Source organism: Brienomyrus brachyistius, chromosome 2, assembly GCF_023856365.1.
Source record: "Brienomyrus brachyistius isolate T26 chromosome 2, BBRACH_0.4, whole genome shotgun sequence".
NCBI lineage: Eukaryota > Metazoa > Chordata > Actinopteri > Osteoglossiformes > Mormyridae > Brienomyrus > Brienomyrus brachyistius.
Genome location: NC_064534.1, coordinates 41183717 through 41202129, shown reverse-complemented (window position 1 = coordinate 41202129; position 18413 = coordinate 41183717). Strand labels below are relative to the sequence as shown.

General features: G+C 46.8%; 11 non-coding genes and 2 pseudogenes across 11 annotated transcripts; all 13 read right to left on the bottom strand.

The window, feature by feature from the left end:
* Nucleotides 1–547: 547 nt before the first annotated feature.
* Nucleotides 548–666, bottom strand: LOC125732420 (5S ribosomal RNA). The gene has a single exon (XR_007391800.1). It is a non-coding gene; the product is annotated as a 5S ribosomal RNA (ribosomal RNA).
* Nucleotides 667–1745: 1079 nt separating this feature from the next.
* Nucleotides 1746–1864, bottom strand: LOC125731775 (5S ribosomal RNA; annotated as a pseudogene).
* A 1078-nt stretch (nt 1865–2942) lies between these two features.
* On the bottom strand, nt 2943–3061 carry LOC125735470 (5S ribosomal RNA). The gene has a single exon (XR_007394766.1). It is a non-coding gene; the product is annotated as a 5S ribosomal RNA (ribosomal RNA).
* Nucleotides 3062–4140: 1079 nt separating this feature from the next.
* On the bottom strand, nt 4141–4259 carry LOC125731711 (5S ribosomal RNA; annotated as a pseudogene).
* Nucleotides 4260–5341: 1082 nt separating this feature from the next.
* LOC125733783 (5S ribosomal RNA) lies at nt 5342–5460 on the bottom strand. Its single transcript, XR_007393119.1, has one exon. It is a non-coding gene; the product is annotated as a 5S ribosomal RNA (ribosomal RNA).
* Nucleotides 5461–6540: 1080 nt separating this feature from the next.
* Nucleotides 6541–6660, bottom strand: LOC125737120 (5S ribosomal RNA). The gene has a single exon (XR_007396387.1). It is a non-coding gene; the product is annotated as a 5S ribosomal RNA (ribosomal RNA).
* A 1074-nt stretch (nt 6661–7734) lies between these two features.
* Nucleotides 7735–7853, bottom strand: LOC125735734 (5S ribosomal RNA). The gene has a single exon (XR_007395025.1). It is a non-coding gene; the product is annotated as a 5S ribosomal RNA (ribosomal RNA).
* Nucleotides 7854–8930: 1077 nt separating this feature from the next.
* Nucleotides 8931–9049, bottom strand: LOC125732696 (5S ribosomal RNA). The gene has a single exon (XR_007392068.1). It is a non-coding gene; the product is annotated as a 5S ribosomal RNA (ribosomal RNA).
* Nucleotides 9050–12450: 3401 nt separating this feature from the next.
* LOC125733040 (5S ribosomal RNA) lies at nt 12451–12569 on the bottom strand. The gene has a single exon (XR_007392398.1). It is a non-coding gene; the product is annotated as a 5S ribosomal RNA (ribosomal RNA).
* Nucleotides 12570–13647: 1078 nt separating this feature from the next.
* Nucleotides 13648–13766, bottom strand: LOC125732695 (5S ribosomal RNA). Its single transcript, XR_007392067.1, has one exon. It is a non-coding gene; the product is annotated as a 5S ribosomal RNA (ribosomal RNA).
* Nucleotides 13767–14844: 1078 nt separating this feature from the next.
* On the bottom strand, nt 14845–14963 carry LOC125734750 (5S ribosomal RNA). The gene has a single exon (XR_007394053.1). It is a non-coding gene; the product is annotated as a 5S ribosomal RNA (ribosomal RNA).
* Nucleotides 14964–16040: 1077 nt separating this feature from the next.
* On the bottom strand, nt 16041–16159 carry LOC125732215 (5S ribosomal RNA). The gene has a single exon (XR_007391704.1). It is a non-coding gene; the product is annotated as a 5S ribosomal RNA (ribosomal RNA).
* A 1077-nt stretch (nt 16160–17236) lies between these two features.
* LOC125733863 (5S ribosomal RNA) lies at nt 17237–17355 on the bottom strand. The gene has a single exon (XR_007393196.1). It is a non-coding gene; the product is annotated as a 5S ribosomal RNA (ribosomal RNA).
* Between the last annotated feature and the right edge of the window lie 1058 nt (nt 17356–18413).

Sequence of the window (18413 nt, the reverse complement as noted above, 5' to 3'; positions counted from 1 at the left end):
CTTCTACCACCAGCAAAGGAGTTTCCATCCCTAATTCCTCTGTGATTCCCACTAACCTAAACATTAAGCTGGCATTGAAGGGTGTGAATTACCCCGGCCAATCTGTTCTTTTAAATACAGCTTTTAGCAAGTTTTGAAAGGAGAAGAGCAGAACTTGCTATGCCAATAATATCGAGTCTTCTGTGGCGAAGTGGTTTTTGCATAGAAAACAAAGCGGTCAGTTGAAGAGGAATAATATCAGTACTTTGTTTAAAACTGTGTGTAAAAAGCTGTCTCTTTATCATTAACAATAAGTTGTAAAACGTGAATGGGGAGTGACAGTCTTCAAGTTTGTGAGAAGATCGCGCCCTGGTGGAATAAAGGCACGAACAGCTTACAGCACCTAGAATTACCAGGAAGTATTTAGAGTAAAACGGTTTCTAAAAGCTGCCTTTATGAATGAGAGAAAAAAAAATATATATATATAAAATAGTAAAATGGAAGGGGAGTGATAGATTTAAATTAATCGTGAAGTGGAGCGCCCCCTGTATAAAGTAAAAGTGAGAAAGGCTTACAGCACCTGGTATTCCCAGGAGGTCTCCCATCCAAGTACTAACCAGACCCTACCCTGCTTGGCTTCCGAGATCAGACGAGATCGGGCGTGTTCAGGGTGGTATGGCCGTAAGCGAAAGATGCTACCAAAAACAGCCCTTTTGCATTACACGCGTCTATACATGCCAGTTAGTCCCATTGGATCCTACTCCTGTTTTTTTTTTTTTTTTTAATCTGACTTACACTGCAGCCTCACCATCCAATCGGCAGTGCCGGAACCACACCAAACATTCACCAAACTACTCAGCCGGCAGCCTACCACAATTATTCCATTCTTTCCGCATCCGCACACTTCCTTCTCTTTAACTCCTTTTCACTACCGCACAGGTTAATCGCCGCACGTCCCCCGCCGGCAAACATTACTCCTTTGCCTACCGCATGCAGGCTTCTCTTAATGACCTTCTGTTATCAACTCCGCTAACAGCCACAAAATCTCCGCCGCACGAAGCCCACTGGTAGCTGCTGAATCACATGCTTCCCCAAAACGTCGCGCTGTCAGAACACTGGGAGCTACACACGCCAACAAGTCCATACTGCAGGCTACAGCCAGAACAATTTTCTACATTCAAACATCGACGGCCTCTTCTCTCTAAAAATTCACCAGACCGCTTCTACCACCAGCAAAGAAGTTTCCATCCTTAATTCCTCTGTGATTCCCACTAACCTAAACATTAAGCTGGCATTGAAGGGTGTGAATTACCCCGGCCAACCTGCTCTTTTAAATACAGCTTTTAGCAAGTTTTGAAAGGAGGAGAAGAGCAGATAATATGCCAATAATATCGAGTCTTCTGTGGCGAAGTGGTTTTTGCATAGAAAACAAAGTGGTGAGTTGAAGAGGAATTATATCAGTACTTTGTTTAAAACTGCGTGTAAAAAGCTGTCTCTTTATCATTAACAATAAGTTGTAAAACGTGAATGGGGAGTGACAGTCTTCAAGTTTGTGAGAAGATCACGTCCTGGTGGAATAAAGGTACGAACAGCTTACAGCAGCTAGAATTACCAGGCAGTATTTAGAGTAAAACGGTGTGTAAAAGCTGCATTTATGAATGAGAGAAAAAAAAAATATATATATAAAATAGTAAAATGGAAGGGGAGTGATAGATTTAAATTAATCGTGAAGTGGAGCGCCCCCTGTATAAAGTAAAAGTGAGAAAAGCTTACAGCACCTGGTATTCCCAGGTGGTCTCCCATCCAAGTACTAACAAGACCTTACCTTGCTTAGCTTCCAAGATCAGACAAGATCGGGCGTGTTCAGGGTGGTATGGCCGTAAGCGAGAGATGCTACCAAAAACAGCCCTTTTGCATTACACGCCTCTATACATGCCGGTTGGTCCCATTGGATCCTACTAATGTTTTTTTTTTTTTTTATCTGACTCACACTGCAGCCCCACCATCCAATCGGCAGCGCCGGACCCACACCAAACATTCACCAAACTACTCAGCCGGCAGCCTACCACAATTATTCCATTCTTTCCGCATCCGCACACTTCCTTCTCTTTAACTCCTTTTCACTACCGCACAGGTTAATCGCCGCACGTCCCCCGCCGGCAAACATTACTCCTTTGCCTACCGCATGCAGGCTTCTTTTAACGACCCTCTGTTATCAACTCCGCTAACAGCCACAAAATCTCCGCCGCACGAAGCCCACTGGTAGCTGCTGAATCACATGCTTCCCCAAAACGTCGCGCTGTCAGAACACTGGGAGCTACACACACCAACAAGTCCATACTGCAGGCTGCAGCCAGAACAATTTTCTACATTCAAACATCGACGGCCTCTTCTCTCTAAAAATTCACCAGACCGCTTCTACCACCAGCAAAGAAGTTTCCATCCCTAATTCCTCTGTGATTCCCACTAACCTAAACATTAAGCTGGCATTGAAGGGTGTGAATTACCCCGGCCAATCTGTTCTTTTAAATACAGCTTTTAGCAAGTTTTGAAAGGAGAAGAGCAGAACTTGCTATGCCAATAATATCGAGTCTTCTGTGGCGAAGTGGTTTTTGCATAGAAAACAAAGCGGTCAGTTGAAGAGGAATAATATCAGTACTTTCTTTAAAACTGTGTGTAAAAAGCTGTCTCTTTATCATTAACAATAAGTTGTAAAACGTGAATGGGGAGTGACAGTCTTCAAGTTGGTGAGAAGATCGCGCCCTGGTGGAATAAAGGCACGAACAGCTTACAGCACCTAGAATTACCAGGAAGTATTTAGAGTAAAACGGTTTCTAAAAGCTGCCTTTATGAATGAGAGAAAAAAAAAATATATATATATAAAATAGTAAAATGGAAGGGGAGTGATAGATTTAAATTAATCGTGAAGTGGAGCGCCCCCTGTATAAAGTAAAAGTGAGAAAAGCTTACAGCACCTGGTATTCCCAGGTGGTCTCCCATCCAAGAACTAACCAGACCCTACGCTGCTTAGCTTCCGAGATCAGATGAGATCGGGCGTGTTCAGGGTGGTATGGCCGTAAGCGAGAGATGCTACCAAAAACAGCCCTTTTGCATTATACGCGTCTATACATGCCAGTTAGTCCCATTGGATCCTACTCCTGTTTTTTTTTTTTTTTATCTGACTCACACTGCAGCCCCACCATCCAATCGGCAGCGCTGGACCCACACCAAACATTCACCAAACTACTCAGCCAGCAGCCTACCACAATTATTCCATTCTTTCCGCATCCGCACACTTCCTTCTTTTTAACTCCTTTTCACTACCGCACAGGTTAATCGCCGCACGTCCCCCGCCGGCAAACATTACTCCTTTGCCTACTGCATGTAGGCTTCTCTTAACGACCCTCTGTTATCAACTCCGCTAACAGCCACAAAATCTCCGCCGCACGAAGCCCACTGGTAGCTGCTGAATCACATGCTTCCCCAAAACGTCGCGCTGTCAGAACACTGGGAGCTACACACACCAACAAGTCCATACTGCAGGCTGCAGCCAGAACAATTTTCTAAATTCAAACATCGACGGCCTCTTCTCTCTAAAAATTCACCAGACCGCTTCTACAACCAGCAAAGAAGTTTCCATCCCTAATTCCTCTGTGATTCCCACTAACCTAAACATTAATCTGGCATTGAAGGGTGTGAATTACCCCGGCCAACCTGCTCTTTTAAATACAGCTTTTAGCAAGTTTTGAAAGGAGGAGAAGAGCAGATAATATGCCAATAATATCGAATATTCTGTGGTGAAGTGGTTTTTGCATAGAAAACAAAGCGGTGAGTTGAAGAAGAATTGTATCAGTACTTTGTTTAAAACTGTGTGTAAAAAGCTGTCTCTTTATTATTAACAATAAGTTGTAAAACGTGAATGTGGAGTGACAGTTTTCAAGTTTGTGAGAAGATCGCGCCCTGGTGGAATAAAGGCACGAACAGCTTACAGCACCTAGAATTACCAGGCAGTATTTAGAGTAAAACGGTGTGTAAAAGCTGCCTTTATGAATGAGAGAAAAAAAAAAATATATATATATAAAATAGTAAAATGGAAGGGGAGTGATAGATTTAAATTAATCGTGAAGTGGAGCGCCCCCTGTATAAAGTAAAAGTGAGAAAAGCTTACAGCACCTGGTATTCCCAGGTGGTCTCTCATCCAAGTACTAACCAGACCTTACCTTGCTTAGCTTCCAAGATCAGACAAGATCGGGCGTGTTCAGGGTGGTATGGCCGTAAGCGAGAGATGCTACCAAAAACAGCCCTTTTGCATTACACGCCTCAATACATGCCGGTTGGTCCCATTGGATCCTAGTAATGTTTTTTTTTTTTTTTATCTGACTCACACTGCAGCCCCACCATCCAATCGGCAGCGCCGGACCCACACCAAACATTCACCAAACTACTCAGCCGGCAGCCTACCACAATTATTCCATTCTTTCCGCATCCGCACACTTCCTTCTCTTTAACTCCTTTTCACTACCGCACAGGTTAATCGCCGCACGTCCCCCGCCGGCAAACATTACTCCTTTGCCTACCGCATGCAGGCTTCTTTTAACGACCCTCTGTTATCAACTCCGCTAACAGCCACAAAATCTCCGCCGCACGAAGCCCACTGGTAGCTGCTGAATCACATGCTTCCCCAAAACGTCGCGCTGTCAGAACACTGGGAGCTACACACACCAACAAGTCCATACTGCAGGCTGCAGCCAGAACAATTTTCTACATTCAAACATCGACGGCCTCTTCTCTCTAAAAATTCACCAGACCGCTTCTACCACCAGCAAAGAAGTTTCCATCCCTAATTCCTCTGTGATTCCCACTAACCTAAACATTAAGCTGGCATTGAAGGGTGTGAATTACCCCGGCCAACCTGCTCTTTTAAATACAGCTTTTAGCAAGTTTTGAAAGGAGGAGAAGAGCAGATAATATGCCAATAATATCGAGTCTTCTGTGGCGAAGTGGTTTTTGCATAGAAAACAAAGCGGTGAGTTGAAGAGGAATTATATCAGTACTTTGTTTAAAACTATGTGTAAAAAGCTGTCTCTTTATCATTAACAATAAGTTGTAAAATGTGAATGGGGAGTGACAGTCTTCAAGTTTGTGAGAAGATCGCGCCCTGGTGGAATAAAGGCACGAACAGCTTACAGCAGCTAGAATTACCAGGCAGTATTTAGAGTAAAACGGTGTGTAAAAGCTGCCTTTATGAATGAGAGAAAAAATATATAGTTATATATATATAAAATAGTAAAACGGAAGGGGAGTGATAGATTTAAATTAATCGTGAAGTGGAGTGCCCCCTGTATAAAGTAAAAGTGAGAAAAGCTTACAGCACCTGGTATTCCCAGGTGGTCTCCCATCCAAGTACTAACCAGACCCTACCCTGCTTAGCTTCCGAGATCAGACGAGATCAGGCGTGTTCAGGGTGGTATGGCCATAAGCGAAAGACGCGACCAAAAACAGCCCTTTTGCATTACACGCGTCTATACATGCCAGTTAGTCCCATTGGATCCTACTCCTGGTTTTTTTTTTTTTTTTTATCTGACTCACACTGCAGCACCACCATCCAATCGGCAGCGCCGGACCCACACCAAACATTCACCAAACTACTCAGCCGGCAGCCTACCACAATTATTCCATTCTTTCCGCATCCGCACACTTCCTTCTTTTTAACTCCTTTTCACTACCGCACAGGTTAATCGCCGCACGTCTCCCGCCGGCAAACATTACTCCTTTGCCTACTGTATGCAGGCTTCTCTTAACGACCATCTGTTATCAACTCCGCTAACAGCCACAAAATCTCTGCCGCACGAAGCCCACTGGTAGCTGCTGAATCACATACTTCCCCAAAACGTCGCGCTGTCAGAACACTGGGAGCTACACACACCAACAAGTCCATACTGCAGGCTGCAGCCAGAACAATTTTCTACATTCAAACATCGACGGCCTCTTCTCTCTAAAAATTCACCAGACCGCTTCTACCACCAGCAAAGAAGTTTCCATCCCTAATTCCTCTGTGATTCCCACTAACCTAAACATTAAGCTGGCATTGAAGGGTGTGAATTACCCCGGCCAATCTGTTCTTTTAAATACAGCTTTTAGCAAGTTTTGAAAGGAGAAGAGCAGAACTTGCTATGCCAATAATATCGAGTCTTCTGTGGCGAAGTGGTTTTTGCATAGAAAACAAAGCGGTCAGTTGAAGAGGAATAATATCAGTACTTTGTTTAAAACTGTGTGTAAAAAGCTGTCTCTTTATCATTAACAATAAGTTGTAAAACGTGAATGGGGAGTGACAGTCTTCAAGTTTGTGCGAAGATCGCGCCCTGGTGGAATAAAGGCACGAACAACTTACAGCACCTAGAATTACCAGGAAGTATTTAGAGTAAAACGGTTTCTAAAAGCTGCCTTTATGAATGAGAGAAAAAAAAAAATATATATATAAAATAGTAAAATGGAATGGGAGTGATAGATTTAAATTAATCGTGAAGTGGAGCGCCCCCTGTATAAAGTAAAAGTGAGAAAAGCTTACAGCACCTGGTATTCCCAGGTGGTCTCCCATCCAAGTACTAACCAGACCCTACCCTGCTTAGCTTCCAAAATCAGACGAGATATGGGCGTGTTCAGGGTGGTATGGCCGTAAGCGAGAGACGCTACCAAAAACAGCCCTTTTGCATTACACGCGTCTATACATGCCAGATAGTCCCATTGGATCCTACTCCTGGTTTTTTTTTTTTATCTGACTCACACTGCAGCCCCACCATCCAATCGGCAGCGCCGGACCCACACCAAACATTCACCAAACTACTCAGCCAGCAGCCTACCACAATTATTCCATTCTTTCCGCATCCGCACACTTCCTTCTTTTTAACTCCTTTTCACTACCGCACAGGTTAATCGCCGCACGTCCCCCGCCGGCAAACATTACTCCTTTGCCTACTGCATGCAGGCTTCTCTTAACGACCCTCTGTTATCAACTCCGCTAACAGCCACAAAATCTCCGCCGCACGAAGCCCACTGGTAGCTGCTGAATCACATGCTTCCCCAAAACGTCGCGCTGTCAGAACACTGGGAGCTACACACACCAACAAGTCCATACTGCAGGCTGCAGCCAGAACAATTTTCTACATTCAAACATCGACGGCCTCTTCTCTCTAAAAATTCACCAGACCGCTTCTACCACCAGCAAAGAAGTTTCCATCCCTAATTCCTCTGTGATTCCCACTAACCTAAACATTAAGCTGGCATTGAAGGGTGTGAATTACCCCGGCCAATCTGTTCTTTTAAATACAGCTTTTAGCAAGTTTTGAAAGGAGAAGAGCAGAACTTGCTATGCCAATAATATCGAGTCTTCTGTGGCGAAGTGGTTTTTGCATAGAAAACAAAGCGGTGAGTTGAAGAGGAATTATATCAGTACTTTGTTTAAAACTATGTGTAAAAAGCTGTCTCTTTATCATTAACAATAAGTTGTAAAACGTGAATGGGGAGTGACAGTCTTCAAGTTTGTGAGAAGATCGCGCCCTGGTGGAATAAAGGCACGAACAGCTTACAGCACCTAGAATTACGAGGAAGTATTTAGAGTAAAACGGTTTCTAAAAGCTGCCTTTATGAATGAGAGAAAAAAAAAATATATATATAAAATAGTAAAATGGAAGGGGAGTGATAGATTTAAATTAATCGTGAAGTGGAGCGCCCCCTGTATAAAGTAAAAGTGAGAAAAGCTTACAGCACCTGGTATTCCAAGGAGGTCTCCCATCCAAGTACTAACCAGACCCTACCCTGCTTAGCTTCCAAGATCAGACGAGATCAGGCGTGTTCAGGGTGGTATGGCCGTAAGCGAGAGATGCTACCAAAAACAGCCCTTTTGCATTACACGCCTCTATACATGCCAGTTGGTCCCATTGGATACTACTAATGTTCTTTTTTTTTTTTATCTGACTCACACTGCAGCCCCACCATCCAATCGGCAGCGCCGGACCCACACCAAACATTCACCAAACTACTCAGCCGGCAGCCTACCACAATTATTCCATTCTTTCCGCATCCGCACACTTCCTTCTTTTTAACTCCTTTTCACTACCGCACAGGTTAATCGCCGCACGTCCCCCGCCGGCAAACATTACTCCTTTGCCTACTGCATGCAGGCTTCTCTTAACGACCCTCTGTTATCAACTCCGCTAACAGCCACAAAATCTCCGCCGCACGAAGCCCACTGGTAGCTGCTGAATCACATGCTTCCCCAAAACGTCGCGCTGTCAGAACACTGGGAGCTACACACACCAACAAGTCCATACTGCAGGCTGCAGCCAGAACAATTTTCTACATTCAAACATCGACGGCCTCTTCTCTCTAAAAATTCACCAGACCGCTTCTACCACCAGCAAAGAAGTTTCCATCCCTAATTCCTCTGTGATTCCCACTAACCTAAACATTAAGCTGGCATTGAAGGGTGTGAATTACCCCGGCCAATCTGTTCTTTTAAATACAGCTTTTAGCAAGTTTTGAAAGGAGAAGAGCAGAACTTGCTATGCCAATAATATCGAGTCTTCTGTGGCGAAGTGGTTTTTGCATAGAAAACAAAGCGGTCAGTTGAAGAGGAATAATATCAGTACTTTGTTTAAAACTGTCTGTAAAAAGCTGTCTCTTTATCATTAACAATAAGTTGTAAAACGTGAATGGGGAGTGACAGTCTTCAAGTTTGTGAGAAGATCGCGCCCTGGTGGAATAAAGGCACGAACAGCTTACAGCACCTAGAATTACCAGGAAGTATTTATAGTAAAACGGTGTGTAAAAGCTGCCTTTATGAATGAGAGAAATATATATATATATATATAAAATAGTAAAATGGAAGGGGAGTGATAGATTTAAATTAATCGTGAAGTGGAGCGCCCCCTGTATAAAGTAAAAGTGAGAAAAGCTTACAGCACCTGGTATTCCCAGGAGGTCTCCCATCCAAGTACTAACCAGACCCTACCCTGCTTGGCTTCCGAGATCGGATGAGATCGGGCGTGTTCAGGGTGGTATGGCCATAAGCGAGAGATGCGACCAAAAACAGCCCTTTTGCATTACACGCGTCTATACATGCCAGTTAGTCCCATTGGATCCTACTCCTGGTTTTTTTTTTTTTAATCTGACTCACACTGCAGCACCACCATCCAATCGGCAGCGCCGGACCCACACCAAACATTCACCAAACTACTCAGCCGGCAGCCTACCACAATTATTCCATTCTTTCCGCATCTGTCATGCCCGGCTCGTCCGCTCCTCGTGTGTGCCACGCCCCCTAATTACCCACGTGTGATTTCCTGATCCTGCCCAGTCGTGTCTTGTTTCCTGCTGCCTTGTTCCGTGTATTTAAGTCCTGGTCTCCCCAGTTTGCTTTGTCTGTCATTGATGTTCATGGATGTTTGTGTGCGTGAGATCCTCGTATTCCCAATTAAACCCCGTTCGTCCTGTATCCTGCCTGCCTGCTTCCTCCTTCCGCACCTTCGCCGCTCTCCTCCGCGCTCGCGCACCACGTCCCGTGACAGAATGACGGACCAGAAGAAAAGGAGGAAGCAGAGGAGAAGGAAGCCCCTGCCTGAGCCCATCCGACTGGGCACATGCTCCCTCGCCGACTCCTGGTCTTTCGCTGAGGACGAGAGAGAGGGGCTCGTCCAGGGCTCCGTCCCTGACCCGTTCCATTGGGGAGTCCACTTCATGGTGAGAGTCGGGGCTTCCAGCAGCGACGAGGAGGACATTCCTTTCTCGTATCCCGAGCTGGAGCCGTTCGCTCCGGATGAACTACCGCCCCTGTACCGGTATAATCACCGGCCTGAACACCTGGCTAATTGGGGAGGTATTAGGGCCGTAAGGGACTCGATACCCCGGGTCCCGAAGAGGACCGCGCCCGTCTCCCCCTCCCAGGACGTGCCAGTTCTGCCTGCGCTATCAGCGCAGCGCCAGCCTCTGCAACCTGCGCAGCCGGAGCAGCCATCGCCGCTGTCCGGTAGATCTGCGCAGCTTCCTCCACCTGCGGCTTGCGCTCCCGCGCAGCCGCCATTGCCGGCGGACCCCGCTCCCGTGCAGCCGCCATTGCCGGCGGACCCCGCTCCCGTGCAGCCGCCATTGCCGGCGGACCCCGCTCCCGTGCAGCCGCCATTGCCGGCGGACCCCGCTCCCGGGCCGGCGCCCCCACTGCAGCCACCTCCTGTTCCTGACCGCGCTCAAGTTCCTGCAGAGGCGCCCCCTCTGCAGCCGCCTGCTGCAGCTCCCGGGCAGGCGCCCCCACTGCAGCCAGCTCCTGTTCCTGACCGCGCTCCTGTTCCGGACCGCGCTCCTGTTCCTGTCCAGGCGCCCCCACTGCAGCCATCTGCAGCTCCTGACCGCGCTCCTGTCCCTTCTCCCCCTGTGACAGTTTCTCCCTCGCCCCGGCGAACTCGACCCCGACCTGGGGTCATGTCTGTGTCCCGTAAAGGGAGGGGACACAGACGCAGGGCTGGGGTCCCGCCCGCCCTGCCCCCTGGCTCGCCCTGCCTCGCCTGCGCTGGGGCTCGGTTGGCGCCTGCGGGTCCTGGCCCTCCGGGTCGGCTGTCGCCTGCGGGTCCCTCTCCGGTGCCTCGTCGCCCTGCCTCGCTCCCCTCTCCGGGTCCTGGTCGGTCGCCTGCGGGGCCCCTACCTCCGGCCCTCCCCCGGACATCGCCGCCTGCTGCGGCTCCCCCCTCCTCCGTGCAATCGCCCTGGCCCCTTCCAGCTCCCTCGTCCCCTTCCCTGGTGCTCCCTCCTGCTCCCTCCCTGGCCCCTCCGCGGGTCCCTCGCCCTGTCTCCTCTGCCCCTTCTCGATCCCCTCCGGCTCCGGCCTCCCGGCCGCCTGCGGCCCCTCCGGCTGCCTCCCGTCGCCCGCTGGGGCTCCCTCGGGCTCCCCTTCCTTCCCCCTCCTTCTCTCCCTTCTTTCCCGTCTCTGTCCCGCCTGTCTTTTCTCCTCCTTCCGCCTTTGTCCCTCGTCCCTTCGCTCCTTGTGTTCCTCCTTCTCCCTCTGGCTTCCCTCCGTTCACTCCCGGTCCTTTTGTCCCGCCTGTTCCCTCTGTGTCTCCCTTTCTGATCTGTCTCTCCGCTTTCCCGGCCCTTTGTCTGCTCCTGTCCTATGTTCTGTCTCTTGCCTTGTTTTGTGCTTCGGTCCTGTTCCCCGTCGTGCGTTAATTCTGTTCTTGTTTTCCAGGTCCTGTTCTGCCTCGTCCCGTCCGTCGCCCCCTTCCTTGGCGCACCCGGTGTAGCGCGCCTTTGGGGGGGGGGTTCTGTCATGCCCGGCTCGTCCGCTCCTCGTGTGTGCCACGCCCCCTAATTACCCACGTGTGATTTCCTGATCCTGCCCAGTCATGTCTTGTTTCCTGCTGCCTTGTTCCGTGTATTTAAGTCCTGGTCTCCCCAGTTTGCTTTGTCTGTCATTGATGTTCATGGATGTTTGTGTGCGTGAGATCCTCGTATTCCCAATTAAACCCCGTTCGTCCCGTATCCTGCCTGCCTGCTTCCTCCTTCCGCACCTTCGCCGCTCTCCTCCGCGCTCGCGCACCACGTCCCGTGACAGCATCCGCACACTTCCTTCTTTTTAACTCCTTTTCACTACCGCACAGGTTAATCGCCGCACGTCCCCCGCCGGCAAACATTACTCCTTTGCCTACTGCATGCAGGCTTCTCTTAACGACCCTCTGTTATCAACTCCGCTAACAGCCACAAAATCTCCGCCGCACGAAGCCCACTGGTAGCTGCTGAATCACATGCTTCCCCAAAACGTCGCGCTGTCAGAACACTGGGAGCTACACACACCAACAAGTCCATACTGCAGGCTGCAGCTAGAACAATTTTCTACATTCAAACATCGACGGCCTCTTCTCTCTAAAAATTCACCAGACCGCTTCTACCACCAGCAAAGAAGTTTCCATCCCTAATTCCTCTGTGATTCCCACTAACCTAAACATTAAGCTGGCATTGAAGGGTGTGAATTACCCCGGCCAACCTGTTCTTTTAAATACAGCTTTTAGCAAGTTTTGAAAGGAGAAGAGCAGAACTTGCTATGCCAATAATATCGAGTCTTCTGTGGCGAAGTGGTTTTTGCATAGAAAACAAAGCGGTCAGTTGAAGAGGAATAATATCAGTACTTTGTTTAAAACTGTGTGTAAAAAGCTGTCTCTTTATCATTAACAATAAGTTGTAAAACGTGAATGGGGAGTGACAGTCTTCAAGTTTGTGAGAAGATCGCGCCCTGGTGGAATAAAGGCACGAACAGCTTACAGCACCTAGAATTACCAGGAAGTATTTAAAGTAAAATGGTGTGTAAAAGCTGCCTTTATGAATGAGAGAAAAATATATATATATATAAAATAGTAAAATGGAAGGGGAGTGATAGATTTAAATTAATCGTGAAGTGGAGCGCCCCCTGTATAAAGTAAAAGTGAGAAAAGCTTACAGCACCTGGTATTCCCAGGAGGTCTCCCATCCAAGTACTAACCAGACCCTACCCTGCTTGGCTTCCGAGATCAGATGAGATCGGGCGTGTTCAGGGTGGTATGGCCATAAGCGAGAGACGTGACCAAAAACAGCCCTTTTGCATTACACGCCTATATACATGCCAGTTGGTCCAATTGGATACTACTAATGTTCTTTTTTTTTTTTTATCTGACTCACACTGCAGCCCCACCATCCAATCGGCAGCGCCGGACCCACACCAAACATTCACCAAACTACTCAGCCGGCAGCCTACCACAATTATTCCATTCTTTCCGCATCCGCACACTTCCTTCTTTTTAACTCCTTTTCACTACCGCACAGGTTAATCGCCGCACGTCCCCCGCCGGCAAACATTACTCCTTTGCCTACTGCATGCAGGCTTCTATTAACGACCCTCTTTTATCAACTCCGCTAACAGCCACAAAATCTCCGCCGCACGAAGCCCACTGGTAGCTGCTGAATCACATGCTTCCCCAAAACATCGCGCTGTCAGAACACTGGGAGCTACACACACCAACAAGTCCATACTGCAGGCTGCAGCCAGAACAATTTTCTACATTCAAACATCGACGGCCTCTTCTCTCTAAAAATTCACCAGACCGCTTCTACCACCAGCAAAGAAGTTTCCATCCCTAATTCCTCTGTGATTCCCACTAACCTAAACATTAAGCTGGCATTGAAGGGTGTGAATTACCCCGGCCAATCTGTTCTTTTAAATACAGCTTTTAGCAAGTTTTGAAAGGAGAAGAGCAGAACTTGCTATTCCAATAATATCGAGTCTTCTGTGGCGAAGTGGTTTTTGCATAGAAAACAAAGCGGTCAGTTGAAGAGGAATAATATCAGTACTTTGTTTAAAACTGTGTGTAAAAAGCTGTCTCTTTATCATTAACAATAAGTTGTAAAACGTGAATGGGGAGTGACAGTCTTCAAGTTTGTGAGAAGATCGCGCCCTGGTGGAATAAAGGCACGAACAGCTTACAGCACCTAGAATTACCAGGAAGTATTTAGAGTAAAACGGTGTGTAAAAGCTGCCTTTATGAATGAGAGAAAAATATATATATGTATATAAAATAGTAAAATGGAAGGGGAGTGATAGATTTAAATTAATCGTGAAGTGGAGCGCCCCCTGTATAAAGTAAAAGTGAGAAAAGCTTACAGCACCTGGTATTCCCAGGAGGTCTCCCATCCAAGTACTAACCAGACCCTACCCTGCTTGGCTTCCGAGATCGGATGAGATCGGGCGTGTTCAGGGTGGTATGGCCATAAGCGAAAGACGCGACCAAAAACAGCCCTTTTGCATTACACGCCTCTATACATGACAGTTGGTCCCATTGGATCCTACTAATGTTCTTTTTTTTTTTTTTTCTGACTCACACTGCAGCCCCACCATCCAATCGGCAGCGCCGGACCCACACCAAACATTCACCAAACTACTCAGCCGGCAGCCTACCACAATTATTCCATTCTTTCCGCATCCTCACACTTCCTTCTTTTTAACTCCTTTTCACTACCGCACAGGTTAATCGCCGCACGTCCCCCGCCGGCAAACATTACTCCTTTGCCTACTGCATGCAGGCTTCTATTAACGACCCTCTTTTATCAACTCCGCTAACAGCCACAAAATCTCCGCCGCACGAAGCCCACTGGTAGCTGCTGAATCACATGCTTCCCCAAAACATCGCGCTGTCAGAACACTGGGAGCTACACACACCAACAAGTCCATACTGCAGGCTGCAGCCAGAACAATTTTCTACATTCAAACATCGACGGCCTCTTCTCTCTAAAAATTCACCAGACCGCTTCTACCACCAGCAAAGAAGTTTCCATCCCTAATTCCTCTGTGATTCCCACTAACCTAAACATTAAGCTGGCATTGAAGGGTGTGAATTACCCCGGCCAATCTGTTCTTTTAAATACAGCTTTTAGCAAGTTTTGAAAGGAGAAGAGCAGAACTTGCTATTCCAATAATATCGAGTCTTCTGTGGCGAAGTGGTTTTTGCATAGAAAACAAAGCGGTCAGTTGAAGAGGAATAATATCAGTACTTTGTTTAAAACTGTGTGTAAAAAGCTGTCTCTTTATCATTAACAATAAGTTGTAAAACGTGAATGGGGAGTGACAGTCTTCAAGTTTGTGAGAAGATCGCGCCCTGGTGGAATAAAGGCACGAACAGCTTACAGCACCTAGAATTACCAGGAAGTATTTAGAGTAAAACGGTGTGTAAAAGCTGCCTTTATGAATGAGAGAAAAATATATATATATATATAAAATAGTAAAATGGAAGGGGAGTGATAGATTTAAATTAATCGTGAAGTGGAGCGCCCCCTGTATAAAGTAAAAGTGAGAAAAGCTTACAGCACCTGGTATTCCCAGGAGGTCTCCCATCCAAGTACTAACCAGACCCTACGCTGCTTGGCTTCCGAGATCGGATGAGATCGGGCGTGTTCAGGGTGGTATGGCCATAAGCGAAAGACGCGACCAAAAACAGCCCTTTTGCATTACACGCCTCTATACATGACAGTTGGTCCCATTGGATCCTACTAATGTTCTTTTTTTTTTTTTTTCTGACTCACACTGCAGCCCCACCATCCAATCGGCAGCGCCGGACCCACACCAAACATTCACCAAACTACTCAGCCGGCAGCCTACCACAATTATTCCATTCTTTCCGCATCCGCACACTTCCTTCTTTTTAACTCCTTTTCACTACCGCACAGGTTAATCGCCGCACGTCCCCCGCCGGCAAACATTACTCCTTTGCCTACTGCATGCAGGCTTCTCTTAACGACCCTCTGTTATCAACTCCGCTAACAGCCACAAAATCTCCGCCGCACGAAGCCCACTGGTAGCTGCTGAATCACATGCTTCCCCAAAACGTCGCGCTGTTAGAACACTGGGAGCTACACACACCAACAAGTCCATACTGCAGGCTGCAGCCAGAACAATTTTCTACATTCAAACATCGACGGCCTCTTCTCTCTAAAAATTCACCAGACCGCTTCTACCACCAGCAAAGAAGTTTCCATCCCTAATTCCTCTGTGATTCCCACTAACCTAAACATTAAGCTGGCATTGAAGGGTGTGAATTACCCCGGCCAATCTGTTCTTTTAAATACAGCTTTTAGCAAGTTTTGAAAGGAGAAGAGCAGAACTTGCTATGCCAATAATATCGAGTCTTCTGTGGCGAAGTGGTTTTTGCATAGAAAACAAAGCGGTCAGTTGAAGAGGAATAATATCAGTACTTTGTTTAAAACTGTGTGTAAAAAGCTGTCTCTTTATCATTACAAATAAGTTGTAAAACGTGAATGGGGAGTGACAGTCTTCAAGTTTGTGAGAAGATCGCGCCCTGGTGGAATAAAGGCACGAACAGCTTACAGCACCTAGAATTACCAGGCAGTATTTAGAGTAAAACGGTGTGTAAAAGCTGCCTTTATGAAAGAGAGAAAATAAAAATATATATATAAAATAGTAAAATGGAAGGGGAGTGATAGATTTAAATTAATCGTGAAGTGGAGCGCCCCCTGTATAAAGTAAAAGTGAGAAAAGCTTACAGCACCTGGTATTCCCAGGAGGTCTCCCATCCAAGTACTAACCAGACCCTACCCTGCTTAGCTTCCGAGATCAGACGAGATCGGGCGTGTTCAGGGTGGTATGGCCATAAGCGAGAGACGCGACCAAAAACAGCCCTTTTGCATTACACGCCTCTATACATGACAGTTGGTCCCATTGGATCCTACTAATGTTCTTTTTTTTTTTTTTTCTGACTCACACTGCAGCCCCACCATCCAATCGGCAGCGCCGGACCCACACCAAACATTCACCAAACTACTCAGCCGGCAGCCTACCACAATTATTCCATTCTTTCCGCATCCGCACACTTCCTTCTTTTTAACTCCTTTTCACTACCGCACAGGTTAATCGCCGCACGTCCCCCGCCGGCAAACATTACTCCTTTGCCTACTGCATGCAGGCTTCTCTTAACGACCCTCTGTTATCAACTCCGCTAACAGCCACAAAATCTCCGCCGCACGAAGCCCACTGGTAGCTGCTGAATCACATGCTTCCCCAAAACGTCGCGCTGTTAGAACACTGGGAGCTACACACACCAACAAGTCCATACTGCAGGCTGCAGCCAGAACAATTTTCTACATTCAAACATCGACGGCCTCTTCTCTCTAAAAATTCACCAGACCGCTTCTACCACCAGCAAAGAAGTTTCCATCCCTAATTCCTCTGTGATTCCCACTAACCTAAACATTAAGCTGGCATTGAAGGGTGTGAATTACCCCGGCCAATCTGTTCTTTTAAATACAGCTTTTAGCAAGTTTTGAAAGGAGAAGAGCAGAACTTGCTATGCCAATAATATCGAGTCTTCTGTGGCGAAGTGGTTTTTGCATAGAAAACAAAGCGGTCAGTTGAAGAGGAATAATATCAGTACTTTGTTTAAAACTGTGTGTAAAAAGCTGTCTCTTTATCATTACAAATAAGTTGTAAAACGTGAATGGGGAGTGACAGTCTTCAAGTTTGTGAGAAGATCGCGCCCTGGTGGAATAAAGGCACGAAGAGCTTACAGCACCTAGAATTACCAGGCAGTATTTAGAGTAAAACGGTGTGTAAAAGCTGCCTTTATGAAAGAGAGAAAATAAAAATATATATATAAAATAGTAAAATGGAAGGGGAGTGATAGATTTAAATTAATCGTGAAGTGGAGCGCCCCCTGTATAAAGTAAAAGTGAGAAAAGCTTACAGTACCTGGTATTCCCAGGTGGTCTCCCATCCAAGTACTAACCAGACCCTACCCTGCTTAGCTTCCGAGATCAGACGAGATCGGGCGTGTTCAGGGTGGTATGGCCATAAGCGAGAGACGCGACCAAAAACAGCCCTTTTGCATTACACGCCTCTATACATGCCAGTTGGTCCCATTGGATCCTACTCCTGGTTTTTTTTTTTTTTTTTATCTGACTCACACTGCAGCCCCACCATCCAATCGGCAACGCCGGACCCACACCAAACATTCACCAAACTACTCAGCCGGCAGCCTACCACAATTATTCCATTCTTTCCGCATCCGCACACTTCCTTCTCTTTAACTCCTTTTCACTACCGCACAGGTTAATCGCCGCACGTCCCCCGCCAGCAAACATTACTCCTTTGCCTACCGCATGCAGGCTTCTCTTAACGACCCTCTATTATCAACTCCGCTAACAGCCACAAAATCTCCGCCGCACGAAGCCCACTGGTAGCTGCTGAATCACATGCTTCCCCAAAACGTCACGCTGTCAGAACACTGGGAGCTACACACACCAACAAGTCCATACTGCAGGCTGCAGCCAGAACAATTTTCTACATTCAAACATCGACGGCCTCTTCTCTCTAAAAATTCACCAGACCGCTTCTACCACCAGCAAAGAAGTTTCCATCCCTAATTCCTCTGTGATTCCCACTAACCTAAACATTAAGCTGGCATTGAAGGGTGTGAATTACCCCGGCCAATCTGTTCTTTTAAATACAGCTTTTAGCAAGTTTTGAAAGGAGAAGAGCAGAACTTGCTATGCCAATAATATCGAGTCTTCAGTGGCGAAGTGGTTTTTGCATAGAAAACAAAGCGGTCAGTTGAAGAGGAATAATATCAGTACTTTGTTTAAAACTGTGTGTAAAAAGCTGTCTCTTTATCATTAACAATAAGTTGTAAAATGTGAATGGGGAGTGACAGTCTTCAAGTTTGTGAGAAGATCGCGCCCTGGTGGAATAAAGGCACGAAGAGCTTACAGCACCTAGAATTACCAGGCAGTATTTAGAGTAAAACGGTGTGTAAAAGCTGCCTTTATGAAAGAGAGAAAATAAAAATATATATATAAAATAGTAAAATGGAAGGGGAGTGATAGATTTAAATTAATCGTGAAGTGGAGCGCCCCCT